This window comes from Podarcis melisellensis, assembly GCF_964234715.1.
Source record: "Podarcis melisellensis genome assembly, chromosome: 4".
Taxonomy (NCBI): Eukaryota; Metazoa; Chordata; class Lepidosauria; order Squamata; family Lacertidae; genus Podarcis; species Podarcis melisellensis.
Genome location: NC_138531.1, coordinates 37942165 through 37965854, shown reverse-complemented (window position 1 = coordinate 37965854; position 23690 = coordinate 37942165). Strand labels below are relative to the sequence as shown.

The 23690-nt window shown below is 40.4% G+C and overlaps 1 protein-coding gene across 1 annotated transcript in view; it reads left to right on the top strand.

The window, feature by feature from the left end:
• Positions 1-23690, top strand: part of MID1 (midline 1) — a 261649-nt gene that overhangs the window by 42836 nt on the left and 195123 nt on the right. Inside the window, exon 3 of the mRNA XM_081907604.1 lies at positions 22252-22548. The gene's annotated coding sequence lies outside the window, so the exon portion shown is untranslated. The remainder of the gene's footprint in view (positions 1-22251; positions 22549-23690) is intronic.

Sequence of the window (23690 nt, the reverse complement as noted above, 5' to 3'; positions counted from 1 at the left end):
CTTATGGGGATCAAACCTGCAACCTTGGCATTATCAGCACCTTGCACTATTCCCCTGTTTTGTAACGGCCATTGTGCCACAGACATATAAAATCCTTGGCTCACAGAAAGGTGGAGAATTCAAATTATATAAATAACGACATAGTATATAAAAAATCAAATATGGTCAGGCACAAATGCAGCTTATGAATACATTTACTTTAAAAAGCTAAGCTATTTTAACATGGGGAGGTAAAATCATTTGAGGAGTTTTAACCCTCAATCCAAATTTCTGTGCGTTTTCAAAAATAAAAATGCCTCCCTGCCAAAGCGAACAATTAAAAGATATCTGTACTCCAGTGCCAACCACTGTCAAGACCACGGCAGGGACTCAGCCTATGCACTAGAAACAAAGAAAGGAACTGCACAGAGATTAGTGCGACCTACAAAAGCTACCCATGGCACCTAAGCTGCCCAAGGAGGTCATGTGAATGAAGTCTGATTACCCCTTGCTCTCCCCAAGAGTATCCAGGCCAGGCACCTGTTTCTTTGCTTCCAGCAACAAAGGGGCTCAGGGGATTCTGCTCTTCGATGCAGACTCACTTCACCTAGCCTTTGCCAGAGCTTTTCTTCATCTCATCCGCACTTGCTTTGCCTTGCCAATGCTGTTTGACCCACGCTGATTGGATGGGAGCCAGATCTGATGGCCTCCTGACTTCAATCGTGTCAAGTCTGCTTTTTAAAAAATAAATAAAAATAAATTGGTTCGGTATAAAGAAATAATTAGAAAGGTGGAATATGATTGAGTGGCACCTATATATGTACACATCATGGTCTGGCTCTCTTACAGCGCAGCGGAAATGTGGTGACGTGTAATGGGATCTGGTTGCAGGGATTTCAAAGCCACTGCTACTTTTCACTTGGAAATTAAGTCCTAAAAAATCAATAATAGAGCTTCAATATTGGGTTGTATATAGTATTTTCATTGTGGTTTTACTAGACCTGTAAAATGCCCACTGTGGAAGAGTATCACAAGGAACTAATTCATGGTGCTGGTTTAAGATCCAATGTGTGCTTAAGAATTTGCGTGGAGGGAGACTTCAGAGTAGTGACAGACCCATAGAGGTTTTCGTGTTTAAAAGAGCTCTCTTTCTTCAAATGAAAGGCAGGGTAACTAGAAACTAAACTATAATAAGGTAGGTATTGTAGGATTTGAAGCTTCAAATTACCTTTTTGTGGCTGTGTGAACTGCAATGGGAAACAGGGCAAAGGGTCCTAGCTCCACCACCCCATGCTTTCAGGCAGCTGACGCAGCTGACTTGCTGGAAAGTAACAGACTTGTGGTAAAGCAAGATTTAGTAATAACAAAAGAGCTCAGCAGATGCATTAGGAGGATTAGGGCCAGCAAAGTATTGCTTTAGTTTGAGCTTTCTGATTGGTCTTGTAAACCGTAATCTGGAGTTCCCAAGAACCCATGGAAAGAATATAAGACAGAACGTAATAACAAAAGGGAGAACATAAGATGGGAAGGAAGGTCCATCTAATTCTTTGCTGGTTTCTGTCCCCTGTGGCCAGCCAGCAAACGCCTTTAGTTTCACACATATAGCATGCTAGGGGGAGAGATGAGATTCAGCATCTCAAGGCGAAGCCACCTAATTTTCACTTTCTGAGACAATGCATGAACTGGAACACAGCCACTCTTCAGAATTCATGCCTCTGCGAATTTTGCAATGCAGTTCTCTGACCAAGAAATGGCTGCTATGTTTGGCCTCCACCTCTCATAAATATTGGTAGGTTTTCGTTTTCCACGGATGAAAGACATTTCAGCCAGGGAAAGGCTAGTGTTTTCCTCCTACACATCTCCCTCATTCTCTCTCTCTCTCTCTCTCTCTCTCTCACACACACACACACACAGAGAGAGAGAGAGAGAGAGAGAGAGAGAGAGAGAGAGAGAGAACACTCAACTTTCCTCCAATGGTCATTTATATCCACCCTCATCCTCCATGGGAACGGAAAAGTAGGAATGAAATAAGAATAGTGAAAGAGATGGTGAGAATCACCTCCCTGTTTTCTATTGCTGGAGAGTTCTGCTAGATCAAAAACCTTTCTCTGATCAGGTCAATTTTGGAAGCAACCCCTTCTTTCTCTCCATTGAGTTTTGTATCTAGACTATGCTGACTGAGGTGACAGTGCATTAATGACATGAATTCTTGCTTGACCCTTCCCTCCCACCAGCACACACCCCTACTATTATTCTTTCCTTGTACAGAAAAAGTTGACTGAAGTATTATTTTTATTGTCATATGGCTGTTTGTGCAAATATTTCCTTAATGTTGTGGCGATTTATGTTATGGGGCAGCATAGGTAAAGGTAAAGGGACCCCTGACCATTAGGTCCAGTCGTGACCGACTCTGGGGTTGCGCACTCATCTCGCTCTATAGGCCGAGGGAGCCGGCATTTGTCCACAGACAGCTTCTGGGTCATGTGGCCAGCATGACTAAGCCGCTTCTGGTGAACCAGAGCAGCACATGGAAACGCCGTTTACCTTCCAAATGCCATAAATAAATAAACAACATAGCAGGTAGCTCAATCCTATAAGGCAAATATTATCCTGTGTCACCTTGGCTAAAAATGCATCTTTTGCTTGGCAAGTAAAGCAGATTTGGCTATTTCTTGCCTTTGCTGACAAAATTATGTCACACCACGCATTTGCTGTCATCAAAAGAGCATGCATGTCTAACTTTCCTTTCTTGTGTCAAATTCTCCAAAATAATTACATGTGCTGGACATATTTGTCCACATTCTAATGTTTGAAACCAAAGTTTACTCGAGGTAAGTTTAATATAGCATCTTTCTTGCTGTGGTGCAACTATTTGGAGCCTATAATCTAGAAAACAGTTATCTATAATTCTCATTTTACAATAGCACGTTCCCTGTTTGCTCAAATAGATGCTCTGTCTGTTTGCCCTGTGCCAGCTGCTCTTCAAACAAAAGGAGGTGGTTGCCAAATGACTTAGCATGCAGTTAAAATAGCCTCCAAAAGTGATTACTGTATATCTAGCATCTGGTCCAAAGACAGAAGGCATCTGCTGTCAAAGATTAGGGCTGATTTTGTAGTAGTTTCTATAATGAGCTAAATAACCTTGCCTCAGATTCTACTGATGTGAAAGCAAAAATCCATTGTGGATGGCTTGAAAAAGAAAATCTTTGTAGTCAGTGCCTGTTAATGCCATGGGGGATACAGATGCCTCTTTTTGATGCCCTTGGTAAATACATCCTTTGAGCACAGAGGCACAGTGAGAATGAAAGTTTACCCTTTTCCAGGTATAGCTAAGAGAAAACCATCAGCTGTATGAAGTCTGACAAAACTCTTCAGGAATGTTCCTAGTTTGCACATCTGTAGAAACTTCAATCATTAAAAACTATAATTGTACAGAAATGTCAAATTCAGATTTACAGTCTCTCTCATTTAGAGGTGTTGACTCAATCCACTGCAGAGTACTGTGGGTATTTAAATAATTAATCGGAAGATCACAAAATTAGAAGATAGGATTACACACACACACACAAATTCTAGTCTGCTAGGAGGCCTATAATTTCCCACATAGCTGGAATATGTCAGTTGGAAGCAGTGTCTGGGTGGAAATCACTTGAATTTCTGGGAGAATCATGGCAACCCATGTTGGAAGTCTTGATTTTGCCGAATTTCCTTAAAGATAGCTCAAAGACTTAATTTTTTATATATATATATTTTGAGATTTTGCAAAAAATGTCAATGACATTTGTGTCCAGATTTTCACCTTTGGAAATATGGCAACCCTATATTGATACATAGAAAGACAAAATATCCTCTTATCAGTAATCAAGATACCCATCCTATCAGAACACAGCAAACTTGAAAATCTGCTTTAAATTAATTGCAACAATCACATGAGACAGTCCACCATTTTGTAAGTAGACTGTTCTAAAAATTAGTAAGAAAATAAATATGTTTTTCCAGTAACAAGCCAAATTCAATTCTTTGAAACCTTGCAGTTCTGGTGGTAGAAACATAATGCTCTTAATCAGAGGTAAGGCATAATAAATAACTTTTAATAAAGGAAACTGTTTGTTTGAAAACTGTAGTATCATCTTAAATCACTTAGAAGAAGAGAAAATGCATTTTATAGAAAACAATAGAAACGATGCTTTATCTTCTCAAAATGAACATCTGATGCCTTCACAATGGTTGGTATGTGGAGCTGCAGGCAGAAAAAAAAATGGATGTCTCCACTGATTGAAAAACCTGTCACCCAATATATTAGCACAATGTGTCATCACCAACACCATGCTTATTCTGTAGCATTTGGAGGTGAGGCACATGTATGGACAAACTAGGATTGCTTTTCCAGATGCAGTAATTGGCCAGCATTTGCTTGTTTTGTTATATCCTGCCTTTCCTTCAGCATAGAACCCAAGTCTCTGTGTACATGAGGTTCCCAGGCAAATATTCATCCAGACACTGACCAGACCCAGACTTAGTAAGCTTTATCAAGGTGATGGTATCATGTGCCTTTGCAGGCATTCCTCTTTCAGACAAATGTTTCATGCTGTGGAAATGGGAGCTACTCAACATTTCTGTGAAGTGCCCTACAGAGATCTGTGTAACAGATATTTTCCTTCTAAAATTCCCCTCCTCTGAACTTCCCCAAATTTTGGATTTGTAATTCTTGTTTCTGAAATGACGCTTTAGGAAAACGATACATTAGGAATCTTTCATTGTTGCCTTTAAAGAATCTCTAAACTTTATTCAGAATGCGATCTATTTTCAGCAGCTTCTGTTCCTTTGTCTCTTCCTCCTTCTGCATTCCCGATGCACAGAGCTGCAAGAATTAAACACTGCAAAACAGAAGCAATCACGCCGTGATCTTATTGGGCACGTCACCGATTGCAGCGCAATCCCTTTTTTGTATGGCATTTTACCAATATACATATTTGCACATCAGTAAAAAATAGCACAAAAGAGATCTTTTCTGAGTTACCTAGAAGTATGAATGCATCATTGTTGCCTTTTGGGAGCATTTTAGTAAGGTGAATAAGAACACCTGTAATGCAGGGAGAAGTACGAAGGAACCGATAGATCTGATATATGTGGGAAATTGTACATGTTCTAAATCCAGACTAAATTTTCCCCTACTTCCCATTGTGTTTTAAGTTGCATTCGTACATTGCTCTGCAGACCAGAGAGCAGGTAGGGATGTCTCCACCTGAGACCCATCCCCCAATTTCTTTGCCTGCTTCAAATTCCAATTCACTGAAGTTGCCTTCTGCGCATGCACAATGGCTGCCTGAACTATACACACCTCAGCTTAACCATGGCTTCTGCTTTCCAATTGGATGGAAACTGATTTGCAGGAAAGCACATCAGATAGCAGCGTTCCTCAAGCAGTTACCTGCAGATTGTGGCTAATGTCATGTAGCCTCTGCTTCAAACTCTAGTGGTGGGAACCTGCTGGAGCAACACAGCCAGGGCCGGATTTAGGTTTGATGAGGCCCTAAGCTACTGAAGGTAAAGGGGCCCTTTATATGTCCAGCTGTCCTTTGTCAACAACAAATTGTCACTGTTTTTTGTGTTGAATATAAGCTATATGGTAATTTATGGACCTACACAACACAAAACCCTGTTGCTGTATGTAGGTTCTATTTTATTTGTTTTTTATCTTATATTTTGGAAATATACATCCAGTTGTTTTTTTCCTTTACATTTTTTGGGGGCCCCCAAGAGAGTGGGGCCCTAAGCTATAGCTTGTTTAGCTTATACGTAAATCCAGCACTGAACACAGCTGTGTATACAGCCTCAGTTTCTCTCACACACACTTTCCCTCAAGATAGCTAACTTTCTAACACTATGGAAGCAAAAGATCCTTATGTTAAAACAAAACTGTCGGGGATTCTGATGAACAACAGCAATATCTTGCCTGGGCCACTTCTCGGAGAGGTCCGAGAAATTACTTTATGCTGATGTTTGTTTTTAAAGGCTTTGATAGGCAGTATCAGACACCTGCAAAATTGAAACCACAGATGCTCATTTTATGAGTGTAGAGAGAAAATGCAATATTAATAATCTTATGTTAATCTAGCACCTTGGTTTGGAAATGATATTGAAACCAGATTTAAGAAATTACTCTAGGGAATGACCCAAAATTAGTTTCCTAACCAAATGGCCTTCTGATTCACATGGAATAGGGAATGCATGTCCATTTGGGTGGTCCCTACCACTTCAGCTGTACTGAGATGTGCAGGGTTCACCAGGGTTGTGTGCAGGGAAAGTGTGTACCCGTGTCTCCCCACTTACGCAGGGGTTACATTCTAGGCCCCTGCACGCATAAGTGAAAATTGCGTTAAGTGGGAAGCACCCTCTAAAAAGTCTCTAAAAACCCATTTTGTCTTGTTTTCCAGCTCTTGCTGCCACCTTCTCTCCACACAACCATCTCTTTAACTAAAGTTGAAGTGCTGGGGCTGGTTGGAGGATGCGCAGGAAAGCTGCTGCTGTGCTGCCCCATGCATCAGCTGCACCTCTGGTCTCTTTAGGGCTTCCTCCCCCTCATTGAAGTCCTTTTCATGCTCCAGGGAGGGTCTTCTCACCATTTTCAGGTTTTAATCCATTTATTTATTTTCCAGGCCACACTTATATGTGCTTGTGAATCGTTAATACCTTCATCATATATATATTTCCGTTTCTGAAGAAGTGTCTGTCTGCTGTTGCAATTTGTTTTATGTGAATCATTCTGTACAAGTCTTCTTCTATCATGTTCAACAATGTATAATTGAATAATTTTTCATTTAGCCTTGGCAGAAAAATAATTGAAACACTTGATCATTATTTTCTACCAGAAACCATTTAAATTGTTGGTTTTCTATTTCTGCTTCTACATTTGCACCCATCTATGAATTAGTTAACAACAAGCCAAGCATAGTCTTTGACCATAAGAAATGAAATTTCAGTATGGAAGACTGAAGCTGTCCTAAAAAATAAATTGTGCTCTAATAACTTTAAACCACAAACCTGCTTGAGTGCTTATAGAAAATTACAGAATTCCAATACTTTTGAACTGCTCTGTGTTTTACATGTAACTATAAAAAGTTCAAACAAAAGTCTGATTTGCACTTTGAAAAGCTGCTTGCATGACCATAAAGTTCTGTTTCAATCAAGGCCGAGGTAGTAATGCGTTCAAACCAGGCTGGATTGTGGTATTTATTAGTCTAACCTAAATGTAGAAGACAAGTCAAGAGACTAAGCCAGAGGAGACGCAGGTGGGGTAAAAAGTGAACACAAGTACTTCAGTATTTTGTAACTTGTTTAGACATGCAGATTCAGCGTTTGATTAATGCATATCAAGTGGTGATTTGCATTTGTGAAGTGAACCATCACAAATATACTGTGCATATTGCCTATGATTTACAAGTTCTTTTTATTAATAAATAATTAAATAATTGATCATACAGAAGGCAAAACACAGAGTAGACATACGGAGGCACAGTCAGTTGCAAATTTCATCAGTGAAGATTTTCTCTATACTTTAAACTACAAAATTAAGATTTTTCCTTTGCTTCCTTATTTTTATTTCCTTGGCTTATTCACATGCTCACAACATCATGAACTCAGCTCTGCCAGCCTCTTGCCTTACCTCCCCTACCAAATATCTGATTGCCATATCCCCTCTCTACACAGTTGTTTCATATTTTTTGTGGATTTTTAATTAGACCAGTCAGTTTCATGAGTTCCAACCAAGCCCAGCACCAGCTTTATGGAGATTCTTGGGCACTGGGCACTGCCCCCATCTTTCTTCCTCAAACCACACTCTTGGTCCACCCTTGGCCCCACCCCTTACCTTTTCCTCTCTGCTTCTTCACGTTCTCAGATATTTCTACCCTTTCTTTTTCTCCACCCTTTCTTCCACTTTCTTTCATTTTATGGTATTGCCTTTTACTCTCCCTATCGCCTTCCTTGCCTTTTTTACTTTCATTCACCTCACTGTGATTCTTGCCCCCTCCCCATGTCACCTTGCATGAAATACTAGGCCAGATGTACACAGTAGCTTCAGCAACTGTACACAGTGGCTTTAGGCAACTAAAACAAGAAAAGAGGACAACTAGGCTCACTGCAGATGAATGCCACATAGTTGGCACCATCAGAGCTGATGAAGTGGATGCACAAAACCCCATTCCATCCCTTCAAACCCATTTTGGGTAAGGAGAAACTACAAGCACTTCTGATATTGCTGGTTATTGTCTTTCACTGGATTGGAGCATTTATTTTGGAGGGGGTAGTATTTTTCTCCCTGTATGCAACTATTTAATTGCCACAGTGAAATAATTGGCATGGTAATTTAATGTGATAAATGGGCATATTGTTCAGCCATAAAATTGGACAAGATTAATGATTAGGGCTGCTATAATTAAAGTATGGTTAACTATTAGTACTTGCACTTCAATAATTCCATGATTCAGTTCCTGGTAAAAATTTGGTTTTTAACACGTCCTATTGCTAAATATAATGCTAAGTACTGCAAATGTTCTACTGCGGAAAGGCACCGAAGTTGAGAAATATATTCGTGTTGTTCTTAATCGGCGTTGTTCTTAATGAAGGAAAAAGCAGCATTAAAAAGAAAAAAGAAAATAGAAGTTACTTATTTTGTTAAATCTATTTGTTTGTGCCCTGTACTACTTGTAACAATGAAGCAGAAATCAACAGGTTCTTGAAAGAAAGAGACATTTTAGTATATAATTCTGCTACACATTTTGTTGTTTTACAAGTTACTGTTAATTTCCACTTGCTTCCAAAAACTTGAACTGCTTGAATAAAAGTAACAGGAAGACAGAGGCAGCTGTATTATTCTGTTCATTGTGCTATGAAATGCCTGTCAAGACCTTTGCCAGATTGTGGCTTCCCTGTGCGCCCTAACTTTTTCCCAAGCACGTTCAAGTCTTCATGGGAAAACAGGAGTTTAAGTTGTTCGTCGAGATCAGCAGTCTCCTGTCACTCAGGCATCAGCAGCTTGGAACTGATCTGTCAAGGGATGTTGGTCAAGTGAACTGAAGTATTTGGGCCAGTTTTATTGCATATTATGCCGGGTTGTTTTTACTACAAATTATAAATAATAACAAGAAGCAGTTTGAGTGTGGTTAGGACTAGCTATTCCTCCATATGTTAGGGCTAGTAGCACGTGGAGAAATGGTTAAGAGTGGATGAATCTATTTTCAGTCTGTTAATAATAATAATAATAATAATAATAATAATAATAATAATAATAATAATTTATTAATAATAATAATTTATTATTTATACCCCACCCATCTGGCTGAGTTTCCCCAGCCACTCTTGGCGGCTCCCAATCAAGTATTAAAAACAATACAGAGTTAAATATTAAAAACTTCCCTGAACAGGGCTGCCTTCAGATGTCTTTTAAAGATAGGATAGCTACTTATTTCCTTCACATCTGAAGGGAGGGTGTTACTACCGAGAAGGCCCTCTGTCTGTTTATAAAGTTATGTATGGAATAGAGAAAGTGGATAGTTCTTCTCCCTCTCTCATAATACTAGAATTCATAGACTTCCAATGAAGTTGAATGTTGGAAGATTCAGGACAGATAAATAAATAAATACTTCTTCATGCAGCCCATAATTTAACTATGGAACTTGCTCCCACAGGAGGCAGTGTTAGCCATAATGACATGGATGGCTTGCCATGATGGCTATGCTCTGATTCCACAGTTAAAGGCAACATTATTTCTGAATACCAGTTGCCGGAAGCCACAGGAGTGGAGAGCACTCTTGAGCTCATATCCTGCTTGCTGGTCTGGGCATCAGGTTGGCCACTGGACTCCATGGGCCATTGGCCTGATCCAGCAGGCACTTCTTATGTTCTTAAGCATAAACACAGGTAGGCAAATAGTACTGTATTAAAATGTTGATCCTCTTAGCTTATTTTCTTGTATATTCTGGATTCATTGCCTCCTTAGGCAAATGCCCACTGAGAGCAGCGGATTAACTATGGGTCTGTTTGTAGTGGATTTTGAAAGTTGCAGAAGTGATTGATGATCTAGATGCCTTTGGAAAGCTAAGAGGTAGAGAATAAAGGGATGCCAAAAGCAGCAAATGAAGCTTAAGGGTCTAAATATATGTGGTATTAATAACATGATTAGCATTGGGTGTTCTCCTCTCTTTTAAAAAGTTAATTGCTGGGGCGGGGTGGCATTCCGCAGATTGTGGCTGGGATTGTGATAATAAATTGCTGAACTTTTAATAACATTGGCTCACTAGGCTCTGCATTTAATTTTTAAAAACACATGACGTGATTCCTAATAATGTAATTACCTTCCTCTGTAGTGACTTGGGCCCTTAGAGCTGCAGGTGATGAACTCAAGGATACATAATTTTTCATAAAGTTAACCAGACAATTCTCAAGGCTTCCGCAAGACCTACCTTCCAAAAGCATCACCCTTCATTGAGAATCATAGGGCTGTTTACAATATATATATATATATATATATATATATATATATATACCATAATAACACACAAAAAAAACCAATACCCACCATAATAACACACACACAAAAAAACAATACCCAAAAAACCAATAGATTGTTTAATTTGCCAAGGAAGAAGAGGAATGGTTTTGTCTGGCACCCAAAGATATGTAATGAAGGTGTCAGGTGAGCCTCCCTGGGGAGAACATTCCACAAATGGGGAGCCACTCTAGAAAAGGCCAGTTCTCGTGTTCTCCCCCCCCCCCCGAAACTCTCATGGAGGGGTCTCAGGAAGGTCCTCAGATGATGATTGCAGGGTCCATGTTGGTCCATATGGAGAGATGCAGTCTTTGAGATATTGTGGTCCTGAGCTGTTTAAGGCTTTATAGGTTAAAAACAGCACTTTGAGTTGGGCCTGGAAACTAATTGGCAGCCAGTAAAGTCAGGCCAGAATTTACCTTATATGTTCAAACTGTCTTGCCCTGGTGAATAACCTAGCCCCTGAATACAGCACCAGCGGAAGTTTCCAGAAGTTTCAGAGGCAGCTCTTTGTATAACGTGTTGTGGTAATTTAACCTAGAGGCTACCAGAGCATGGATTACAGAAGTTAGGCTATCCCTGTCCAGACAGTGGTGCAGCTGGGCCACCAGCTCAAGATGATGGAAGGCACTCTCTGTGCTACTGAGGTCACTTGAGCCTCAAAATCGCAATTGCTGGATACAGCAATGTATCCAGACGTTACTCCAAGGTGCGTACCTACTCCTTCAGAGGGAACGCAACCCAATCAAAAAGAAGGCAACCTCCCTCCATCCAGTCTAGGGAACCGTCCACTAGCAGTGCATCAGTCTTAACTGGGTTAAGCTTCAGTTTATTGGCTCTCAACCAGTTCATTACCAGGGCAAGACAATGGTACAGAACATCCACTGCCACACCCGCAGGTGCAAAAGAGAAGTAGAGCTGTGTGTTGCAAGCATATTGCTGACAACATATTAAGAAATTCTAATGAGGCAGTCATATGAAGTCTAGAAAATGGAGCCTCCTTTGCAGTCTTTTTTTGGATTAAAAAACAACTTGGAGAATATTGCATACAATGTAGACCTCTAGACCATGGGTTTTAATCTCATTATACATGATAATTCTTGTTACAGGGATGTTGGGAATAATACAAACAGTACTTTGTCAATTGTCACTATAACTGAAATGTGGCTGCATTTCAATGTTTTAATGTTGTATTTTAATCTTGTTTTTAAAGCTGTATTTCAATCAATTGTTTTTATATTTGGTGTTAGCCTCCCTGAGCCCGGTCTTGGCTAGGGAGGGTGGGGTATAAATAAAATTTATTATTATTATTGTTTTTGTTGCTGCTGCTGTTGTTGTTGTTATCACTTTTTTAAAAAATGTTGCCTTCTGACCTTACTCCTCTCCATCCCCCACCATGTTTGTGTTTGTGTACATGCATGTCTACTAATTAAGGATAACATTTCATGCATTTAAGAAGTGGACCTCAGCCCATTTTTGCTGCAACAGACTACCCTGCTTGTATCATTCCACCCTCTCCCCACTGTATTAATTCTGAATGAACTAAGCCTTTCGTACACCTGTTGGGCATACAGTCTCTCCATCTGTTCTGCACCTTCCATCGGCTTCCTCATATCATCTGAGACTTTGAGGAGGATGGTGTCCAGAATATATAATAAGACCTTCGACCATATAACATAACTGTCAGAGGCAGTTTGCCAGTTGATAGTTATTTCTATGTATGTTTAATTACAAACTGCTTTAGCAATTCATATAATATCCACAAGCATGTACTAGTTAAATGTTCCTCATGAGCAAGCTTCCCCTCATGCACTGTTTCCCCTCATTTTCAGAACTGCAAGGCGCATTAAGCTGTGCTCTCCAAGAAATTTAATTTGTTCTTTATGCACAAGATTGATAGGTCAAATCTTTTCATGGATTAAAATAGCATTTATAATCTACTTTGGATCACAGTCCTGGCCCTTTCCTTTCCTTTTTGTATATTGGCAGCTTTTGACAATATAATAAATCATGCAGAAGGGACATTAATTTTGAAGAGACACTGCTGGGTTACTATGAGCTCTGTTTTGGCACAACTGATGTATTCTCATGCTCACAACAATTTCATTCCACTTGATTTCTTTTTCTTTACATATAGCTTTTCCGGGCTCTTTATTCGGATTGCATTATACTGTGTGCTTTTGTTAAAACTAGACTGGCCACATAAGATGGCAAGTCATCCTTGCCATGATGTTTCATCCCTAAGCATCATTTTGTTCTTGCAGGAGTCTCCTGGGAACTTGTATTGGGACACTGAGTAGGCACCAAACGATACTCTCATCCACTTCAATAGAATTTGAGTGAAGTGTAGCTACTCCCAAGGTCACTGTGGAACAGACTGTTTTCTTCCGGTCTCTGTGTAAGACAATTCTCCTGCTTTCTCCTTCTCCTGTCACTATATATAGCATTATTTCCTTGGAGGCAGTTTTAAAGTGGTGGTGCCTCTTTAATGGTTCGTCTTCACCTCAGCAAAGGGCATCTCCCAAGTGACACTGATAGGTCTCCCCAGCCATCAAAATGTCTCCTCGTGGCAGGCTCCCTCTAAGCCTTTCAAGCATTGCATGTCTTGCTTCTGTGGCTTCTTGGCTTGTCGTATGTGTCAGACTGAAAAATCAAAATACTGTTCTACCCATACCAGAAATGTGGTTCAGGTCCTAAATAGCCTAAAAAGAGAAAGTACTCAAATTGAGGGAAGGTCCTCAGTGGTAGGATTAGGGCAGGCCCACTCATGAGACAAGGTGCACCAGGGCAGCAGATCCTGATATCAACATTTATTCCCTTTCTTTCCTGGTTCAGGGGTGTGTGTGCCATTTTGGGGTCTTCCTCAGGTGCCATAATTTGTTGCTGGGAATACCTGCCTGTCTGAAACCCTAGAGACCAGCTTCTAGGCAGTGTAGCATCCTTACTGATGAGGCAGTTTCTTCTGCTTATTTTATTCAGCTATTTCTTTCCTAAGCAGGTAAGAGGGCATAACCTCACCCAATAAATTTCCTTACTACCTTCCAGTGTGCAAAGCAGTTTCATCATTCCAACCAGGGGCGGAGGAAGGGGGTGCGGTGGGGGTGGACTGCCCTGGGTGTCACCACTGGGGGTGGGTGGGAGGCACTCAATGCGGGGCCTGCAGTGCGCCTGAGCCACACATCTATCCTGGGAGTGACACGGTGGATTGGGCACCCTCAGGCTCTGTGCTGCCCAAACAGTCCGCCCACCGCCTCCCCCTCAGCTGTAGGGCGGCTGAGTGGGAGGAGGCAGGCAGACTCCTTGGAGGCCCCATGGAGCATCCTGCCCCAGCTTGCCCTGCCCTGTGGCTGGCTGGCCCCGCCCCTGAGTGCAGGGCATGCACACCACCCCAGACGCCCGATCGGCTTGCTCCGCCGCTGATTCCAACAACCCAATGAAGTAACTTCTAGATTTTCTTGTTCACACATGGGACCATGATCCAGAGACATACTTATTTTAGGCTGCTCAAGAGTTGTTACTACAAGTGAATGTAGGAGTGTGGGGGGTCTGCCATTTTCCCTCACCTTTGCCTCTTTACTCCATTCCATTTCTTTGATCTAAAGGTTTGAACACCTACAAAACCTCAGGAGACTGGTGCTTCAGGCCAAATTACTAGTTGTAGTTTGTAGTTTCAGCATATTCTCTACAATGAAGAAAACAAACTGTTTGTGTGAACTAACCTGAGAAACGCCACTACTCTGTGCTGTGCATTGTCAGGAAGAATGATTTGGCACTCTTTGTTTTTGGTGGCTCCAACAAGGTGAAGAGAATACCTACACCTGTCAATCTTCTCTCTGCCACAGAGCCATTATGAAAACATAGAAAGAAATCATATTTTGCTTCATAACTGGGAAAACTATGTGCATTTTCTTTTGTAAGAAATCACAGGGCTGAGGATTGTTGCATGGCTAACTCATGCCAATGCTGTGGCTGTGCTTAGAAAAGTCAGGAAATGCATTGCGTGCATAAATCCATGAGGGCTTCTTGTCACATTAGAGTGCAGATTAGCTTTTCAATTTTGCAAGGCTGCAATAAACAATAATGGCAAAGACTTAAAACTTTGCTGACTTACCTGGAAGGCTGACACACACACACACACACACACACACACACACTTCTAAATCTGCATGCCTCCTCCACTAAAGTCAGCAGCCTCATGCTGATATACATTGTAAAGAATCTAGGTCAGGGTGTTTGGGTTTTCTGTGGTGGTAATCAACAATGTGATATTCCTAATTAAACATATGCATTCATTCTTTAGGTGATTAATCTCGCATTCAAAACAAAGAAAGAAACCTGAGACTTTCCCTTTCCTTGAATTATAAAGCTGCCTTTCTTTTCTTACTGCTTTCCTTCCCACTTAATGCTTTTGTTTAATTCTCCATTCATTGTTCTGAGTTGAGGTAAATATCTGGAATTTAATAGAGTTGCAGGAAGGAAAAGTGCTCTGTTTATTTTTAAGAGAGAAAAAAAGGAAGGAAATCAGAATATACATTTTCAATAATAGAAAATGTGCTATGTAGAAGTAAAATTCACACACGGCTCTGTATCCACTTGTTTAGATGTCACAGAAAATTAAGCATGTATATCATTCCTTTCCACTAACATTCTTTCCTCTCCCCACCCCTCGTCTTTTAGTCAGATTTTAGTAGGCTCATATGTGGCATGTTGTATAAGCTACAAATTTCTTGGGTTGTCAGATTATATAAGAACTTAAAAATTCTGCATATATGAATTCACAATACAATGAGTGTGTGTGTGTGTGTGTGAGAGAGAGAGAGAGAGGGGGGGGAAATAATTCACCTAAATTCCATTTTTTAAAAATCACAATTACTTAAATGTACATACGCTTGAGCAAAGAGAAAAAGGAATAAATTCTACAGACCTATGTCATGAATGGAAGAATAGTTTGTTATAAACCAGGGGTATATTCACACGTTCCCAATGACATTGTAGGTGGGTGTTTACTAAGATCGCGACCACCACTTCCTTCTTCACTCACCAGAGGTAGATGTGGGAAGGAAAAGGCTAATCAAAGAGGAGTTTTCAAATGCTCATCCAGTAACCACACAAGGCGACTCAAGTCTAACCATAAAGTTTTATCTCTCATTCTGGAAGAGAAAGCAATATGATTTTTAGGTGTAAATTTTGAAGTCATGTGTTAAATAGTTCTAGAGATAGATGACAGCAGTTAGGACTGGTAGGACAAACGTTTTCCCCCATGGTCCAGTGGGCCATTACAAATTAGGGCTATGGTTCAATAAGTTTGGAAGTAGGAGACAAGAGGAGAGAAAGTCACAGAGATAGTTTTAAAAGCTGATGAACTAAGAAATAGGGGAAGGTATTTAATGTAGCTGTGAACTAAGTCTGTGAGGAGAAACGTTTTGCATTCAGTCATTGCTCTGCTGACGTATACTGCATTGATGCATTGACACAAAACAGCAAACCCTAAACTGGGCCAAGTGGAATTTAGAAGGCCCTCAAGCAGAAATGCTTGGAGGAAACACTGAGAAAGTTTTCAAGCCAAAAAGCTGACATCTATTCCTGGGCAAATGGAAGACAACATCCACCCCACCCAGTAGTGGTTTCTGAAGCCAGCCAATGTATTCTTTTAGAAGAAGATGGACCAACTCTGTGTCTACGGAAGCATGTGGTGGGTGGAACTCTTGCCTTATAATTGTGGGATACAGAGACAGAAAACCAGCTTTCTTGTGCTGAAGGATTTTTGAAGCATACTTGGTCTTCAGGGATCCTTGATCCAAGTGATTGCAACTTAGTCCTACTTTAGGCAATTACCGGTCTCTAGAAACGTTCACATATGCAAGCATACTGAGATTCAAACTCTTTTTAATGTTTAAATGATAGTATATTTCTGTACTTGTCAACTATTGTTACTAAAGCCTTATGAGGATTCAGATTCAAGTGACTAACATTGAGTCTGGAATGTGTACAAAGACAGTGGAAGGCCTGGAGTAAGTGGAAAGTTGTACAAACTGCAAGTCATGGTGGGTGACGCTGATTGACTGAATTGGCCTTGGCTTCCCTGATTAGTAACCTGTATCAGGAGAGGGACTGATGAGTGTGACCCTGCTATACTCTTACAGCAGTTGTTTGAAACTTGGCCATTGTATCCTCCAGAACTGACTGAGCAGGATGGGTACTGGAGGCAATGAATTACAGTGGTTCCATTCATAGCAGCAAACAATTGAGCTGCCACATTATGCAATGGCTGGAACTTCCAGGTCAGTCTCAAGGGCAGCCTCACATAGAGCACAGTGCACTAATCCAATCTGGAGGTGACCAAAACAGTGGTTGGGCTATGGTCAGTTGGGTGAAATATATTTGGATAGCTCAAGATGATATGTTTGCATCATTCTAACACAGCCAGTTTAGCTAGGTTGGAAATCCTATGCTTCAAACAAAATCCCTTTTCATGCCCTTTCACAAACTAAAACTCCACCCCAGTCAGTATGCCGGACCATTAACTTCACAAATAACCAACTCCTATTCCTTATAGTCCATCTTCCCTTCTGATGGAAAATATGATTGCAGTTCTTGAAAAGTTGAAATTGCCTTTTCCCTTTCTGGAAATAATCAGAAGCCTCAAGTATGACATATATCTTGACTAGGATTCTTTAGGATTTGAGGTCCGTCCCATGGAAACCAAGAAAAAAAAAATATTGCAGCTCAAATATCCTTTGGGAACAAACCATGAAGCATTTGAACAACATATAATTACACATCATAGCTTGTTCTATCACCAGTCTTTTATTCTTCTTTTTTCATGGCAAAAGTTAAACAGGATACTCTGCTGAAAGTATAGGAAACACAGACTAAAATTCAGCTCTGGATTATGTTTCTGAAGGTCATTGATCTTCGTACTACCTAATTTCAAAGAAGGTTCCTTATGATTCAGTTGTTGGGGATAGGAGCAGTATCTGGAATTCCCCTAGAGTCTAAATCAAGACCTCCAGTTGTATCTCCCAAAGGAAGACAAGTGTCTGGAGAGAATATTGCAGTGACCATGGGACCTGCTAATAGTCCACTTTAAAGGATTAATTAGTGGTGCTAACCTTTGTTCTTCTTCAAATTCACTCCAATATAACCTATTGCTGATTAAGGCTTTAGAATAGTTAACTATACATGTATACACTTGGATTTCTAAATTTCCTGAGGTATAATATTTTCCTTTACTGGTGAAGATCTGCTTTCTGCTTTTCTCTACTGTTCAAGCAAAATGTGTAGCGGAAGGAAGAGGTGGGTGTGTACCCTTAGCTTTATTAAGGTCAGTTCTGCTACCAAACTAACCCTTCCTTGTTTCTGCTTCAGATTTTCTCAGGATAGCTTACCCAACTTTCCATGGGTATTGTCTGTTCTCAAAGCCTGAGGCATATGGTGCTGACAGTAAAATGTTTGCATACAAGCATAAACCTGTTCAGGTCACGAAGCCCAATCTACTCTGATTAAAAGGAAGTAATTTTATTTAATCCTTCGCTTTTTGTGCATGAAATAAGGAGGTGTTAAAAAAATGGGATTAGAAATGAAACTTTTATGTAGGAATAGATATGACTGCCTGAAGTGTTCCCTGTTTCTTGAACTGAGTTCCCACCGGTAGTGCTTTCATTTTTATTGGCAAGCTCAAGTATAGTCCTTTATACTTAAGATTACCAGCAACTCAAGCATAGATCTCCACAAAAATAATTCTAGTGGGGGCAAGCTCTATGACCTGTAACTGCAGGTTGTTGACTTGCCTATTTGCAGTCTTTCTAAAACTGAACCCCACACACCATGACACGGTGCTGAAGAAGTCATAAGAAACTGTGGCGATTTACCGTATTTTATGGGATCGTACTTTTCAGAACTAACTTATTCCAAATCAGGAGTGCCAACTGGGCCCCACGACCATGGGTGCCTGGAACCGAAATTTGAGAGGGCCTGGCCCCTTCATGGGGAATTTTGTGGGTCCTCAGACACCCAGGGTCCCAGTGTGTTGGCACCTATGTTACAAATTGCTTTATTTGCCCATTTAATAATAACAGAGTAAGGCAACACTGAACAGAAATACTGTCTTATGGATTGTAGAGATCGGCTTTGCTTCTGGTCACAAGACAAACAATAAAATTTGATGTGCATGATGCACGCAGCAACTGGTAGGAAAATTTTATTGTCTTGGTGTTGCTTGATCCTGCTAATTGCTTGACTTACAAGACAACACTGTCTTTCACATAGCGTTGGTATGTTGGATATTAGATGTTGTCTTTGTATGCTGTCACAGAATGTTTTTATGATGGCTTTAATTGTGCAACTGTATTATGCACATCACTTGTACTGTTCAGATCATTTACATTGAGATTAAGTCTACGGGATGAGCAGTGGACACAGGTTGCCTGAGGATAGATTGGCCTGATTTGTTCTCTTTCTTTCTTTCTTTCTTTCTTTCTTTCTTTCTTTCTTTCTTTCTTGCCATAGATGAATAACCATTGTATCCTTGTCCAACTAATTCAGTGGTTCTCATAGGGTGTGGTGCGCCACACTGGTGCGGCAAGAGAGGATGGGAAGTGTGGTGGGAAGATTCAAGAACAATATTATATTTTGGGAATGAGTCATGTTCTTAAGTAGCTGCATTGTTTCAGACTTTCTTGATCATTTTCTAAAGTAGTTGTGTTCTATCTTCATTTGGACTTGTTTTGGCAAGGCCACATGATCAAAATGGATCTGGATACCCAAACTCCACCTCATGGAATCATAGAATTGCAGAGTTGGAAAGGACCTTGAGGATCATCTAGTCCAACCTCCTGCAGCTTCCCCATACGGGGATTGAACCTGCAGCCTTGGCATTACCAGAAAGGATTGTTCCTCCCTCCAGAAAGTAATGAGAAGTGGGGAAATGAGGAGGCTCCCATTACACAAAGAAGGCTTTGTACACTGGTGTTCAGTTGCATGTTGCATATGCCCATCATCTCCGGTAACTAATACAAAGGGTGTGTGTGTGTGTGTGTGTGTGTGTGTGTGTGCGAGAGAGAGAGAGAGAGAGAGAGAGAGAGAGAGAGAGAGAGAGAGAGAGAGAGAGAGAGAGATGGTGATGAAGGGCTCTAAACTTGATGGGAAGGCACTGGACCATTTCACAGTTCAGATGACATCATTGGGGACACAACTGGGCCTAGACTGCATCTGATTCAGGTTGGGTTGCCTTCAGAATAATTAAATCAGAGCATCTGCTGGATACCTGAAATCAATTAATTCTCCCAAGTACCCATTGTCGACAGGATGTGTCTGGTCTGCCCGTCACCATTAATGAGTGCAGAAACAATGCCTTCCACCCTTCTTGATCAAACAAGCAGTTGATTTATATGTGTGTATGTGTGTGTGTGTGTGTAACAGCTAAAAATGCTAGTTGTAGATGGCCTGAAATCAGACTCCTTTCTGCTCCAGTTCATAGACAGAAAGACTGGGGATTTTTTATTCTATAAATAAATAAGTCTACGGGCTAATTTGTTAAGGTTTCCCACATTCTTGTTTGATGGTGGGATGTGGCAGAAATAAAATCTCTGAATGTGACATTATCTGAGAGACGTTCCAGCCCATTTGGGAGAACTTGTTTATTGTATGTGATAGATGTTATAAAGAAATTTAACTCAGTGAACCTTCTAACTAAGGACTTCTGACAGAGTGAAGTATGTGGTTTTAGGACTGGACCCGTCATTTAATTAACAACAATGAGGAACGAACACCGAGAAGACTGTGTGTGCATGCATGAAGTTAAAAAACAAAGGTTTATCTGGTGTCCGCCTCCTTTTTTTTAATGCACTATCTAATCTTTCTGTTAGCATTTCCGTTCTGTCTGTGGCTTCTTTTGGCATGGTATTCCATCACTGCCTTGTTGTTCTGATTAGGAAGCTTTTCTCTATCTAATCTAAACTGACTCTTCTTTAATGCAGAGTAATGTGTTTGTGCAGATAATGCATTCCCTGGTCAAGCTTCAACTTCCTCTTCTATTGTTTCCTTCATCATATATATATATATATATATATATATATATATATATATATATGGCATTGATTATTTATTTATTTGAAGGGGGGTTTTATTTCAGAAGCTTAGCCTTGTCTCCTCCTGCACCGTGAAAGCCAAATATTAATATCTTTGAGGAAGAGGAAATGATAGCTAAGTATAGCATCCATGAAAATATACTAAAGATAGTGTTTGGGTGAAGTACATCATAAAGCGTTGATATTGAGATTTGATATATTCCCACTTGAGAAGAGAACAGAGGCAGTAAGAGAGAAACGTTTGCACAGAGAGGCTTCGCTGGTCCTTTTAGGTCACCACATGTCAGAACATGTCTCTGTCACTGGTGCATCTCCTGAGTCATGGGCTAATGCTGCAGTAGAAAGAGAGGCTGACCTCTGGGCACTCTCAACTTTCCCCCCAAGATGTTCCCATCAACATACCTCCTCCAGCTGTTCTCTCATTGCCAGCATTTCACCCACTATGCTGTTTCCTTTGAGTGTACAATGGTTGTTCTCTCCTACAGAGTAGATGGACAACTGAAGCCTGTAGATAGTGACTTGCCTGGGGCAAGGCTTGAATCAATCTTTCACTAATCTAAGTCACCCAAATATCCATGGGGGGAGGGGGGAGAAAGGGTAGATGGAGGACAAGAGTAGGGCACACACTACAGCAGGGGTCAGCAAACTTTTTCAGTCCCCTGTCCCTCAGACCTTGTGGGGGGCCGGACTATATTTTGAAAACACACACACACCAAAAAAAAAATCCTATGCCCCACAAATAACCCAGAGAAGCATTTTAAATAAAAGGACACATTCTACTCATGTAAAAACACGCTGATTCCCAGACTTTCCACGGGCCAGATTTAGAATGCAATTGGGCCGGATACGGTCCCAGGGCCTTAGTTTGCCTACCCAAGTACTACAGCAGTCTCATGAAAGGCACTTTAAATGGCTGAATGCTACATCTGGTGAAATATTAATCTCCTGTCATATTCATGTACAATAGCTTCCTACATGGATTGGGCAATTTCTCTACACATCATGGTGGACTTCAGTTTTTGCAGAAATTCACCCAAGTTTTACATTGAGGTGCTTCAGGGTGTAATACAATGATACAATGTGCTGAAACCCACACATTGTAGCTGCAGTTCATATGCCAGACTTCTGGTTGGCTGTAAGTTAAAAAAGCAAGGTTTAAAAATGGGGGGGGGGACCAAAATAGCAGAGGAAGGATTGGAGTGGGGGAAGGTGGTGCAGGATGTGGTCTTAACACTTACAAGGGCGTTTAATTACACATAACCCAAAAGAAAATTAGTTTTGAAGTTTTTTTTAATAAAAAAACTTTTTTTGTAGTGGCTGCTTTATATCAGAATGTCATCTCCCCTACTAACTGAAAACTATTTATTGAAAGAGGCACATTTGTTTAATTTCTGTAGGTAATCAATAGTAGTTTTACTCATCAAGGAGACCCATTGAAATCAATGGACTTACTTTATTTCAGTGGGTGTACTCTAATGTTTAATGTAATGCAGTACGCTTTCAAAGGCACGCTTTCAAAGTTTTACCCATTTTGTAGTGGCTTCCAAGCAAATTGCATTTTATTAACTCATTTGGCATTTCTTGAGTTAACTGAAAATAGTTTTAAGTTACCTATTCTTCTCTGTCTTCTTCCAGGAATGCAATTTACAGTTATGTATATAAGGAAACCTGTTAGACTTAAATCAGCCCGGCTGGTGTTTAAGCTGCCTAGAGAGACAAGTAAGCAGGCAGCCCACACCCTGCAAAGTGGGAGTGATTGGTAGGCTGGACAGAGCACAGCTTCCTGAATCAAACTGACTACAAAACCGTTCAGCTGGTCCTAAGAGAAACAACACAGACCAGGAACACACACACAAGAACCCCTATCAAGTTTTTACAACAGAACTTCTGGAAAATAGAATCAACTAGCACAAAAGAATAATGGAGGAAGAGGTAAGATATTTGAGCTTTGTGTAGTATCTTTGTTTTCAAAGTAGAGGAGGGAAATATCAGATTGTCTAGTTCTTTGCAGCTGTGATTTTTGATTTTTTAAAAAATAAAAAATCTCCTAAAATGGCTTGTGTGTGTGTGTTATAAATATCTCCAGTAGTTGTGCTCAGCACCAGCTGTGTGGGCAATCAGTTGTTCTGGCTTATCCGACACCCCATGCGCTTCTAATTATGCTGCACTTTCTTTTCCAAAGAGACAACAAACTTTCTTATCTTGGATGTGGAATCTGAAGGGAGGGGGGAGGGGAGGAGAGGAGAGGAGGAGAAGATGTGAAATTGCCGGACAAAAACAATGATTAGCACATTGCATCTTTCGGTTTGGAATTCCAAGGGGATTTTCCTTAAATCTGGAGAAAAGTAAAAATCCCAGTCTTGGAGAACACGCATTGGTGTCCTTTTTCTGCTGCACAGCATTTCCTAGTACTTGCATGCAGAAAAAACAAGTAGCAACTATTTCATCACAGTAGACTGACTGATGTGTCTGGAGAGTTGTGAGTGAAAGGGATTCTTAAACTGTTTTCTTTTGAAACAGGCGTATTCTAGAGCACCAAGTGGCATACAAAAAACTATTCCAAAACAGGTGCAGGGCTTTTAATAGTGTGATACAGTTTTTCTTTCTCTCTAAGAATTAATTATAAGCCTTGAAGAACCACATTACCTGTATTGTAGGCTTTGATTTCATGAAGTGCTGAGAAAAGAAAATACAGTGTTAATATTCCTGAAAAGTAGTATCTGTTAAGCAGTTGGTAGTATTAGTGTTGTCACAATGTTCCCTTTCTTACCACTAAGTATTTTTCTATCTATGAATGCCTATATAATAACTAGGCAATAGAACTGGGAGCTTCATGATATCTTTGGAGTTTAAAATAAAAATTCAGAATAAAGGACAAGAGCAATTTAAATGTGTTTATTAATCTAAGTCACACTCATAAATATATATATATCTAGCATTAACAAACTGCTGCAATTCAGAATGAATGAATTAATGTGCTTTCTTTTAAGAGTTTCTGCAGAGGAGCGGTATGACTTAGTTGTCTTCGGAATTGAAATGAAATTGTGACTGGCTATCATTTATGTCAATGCCCC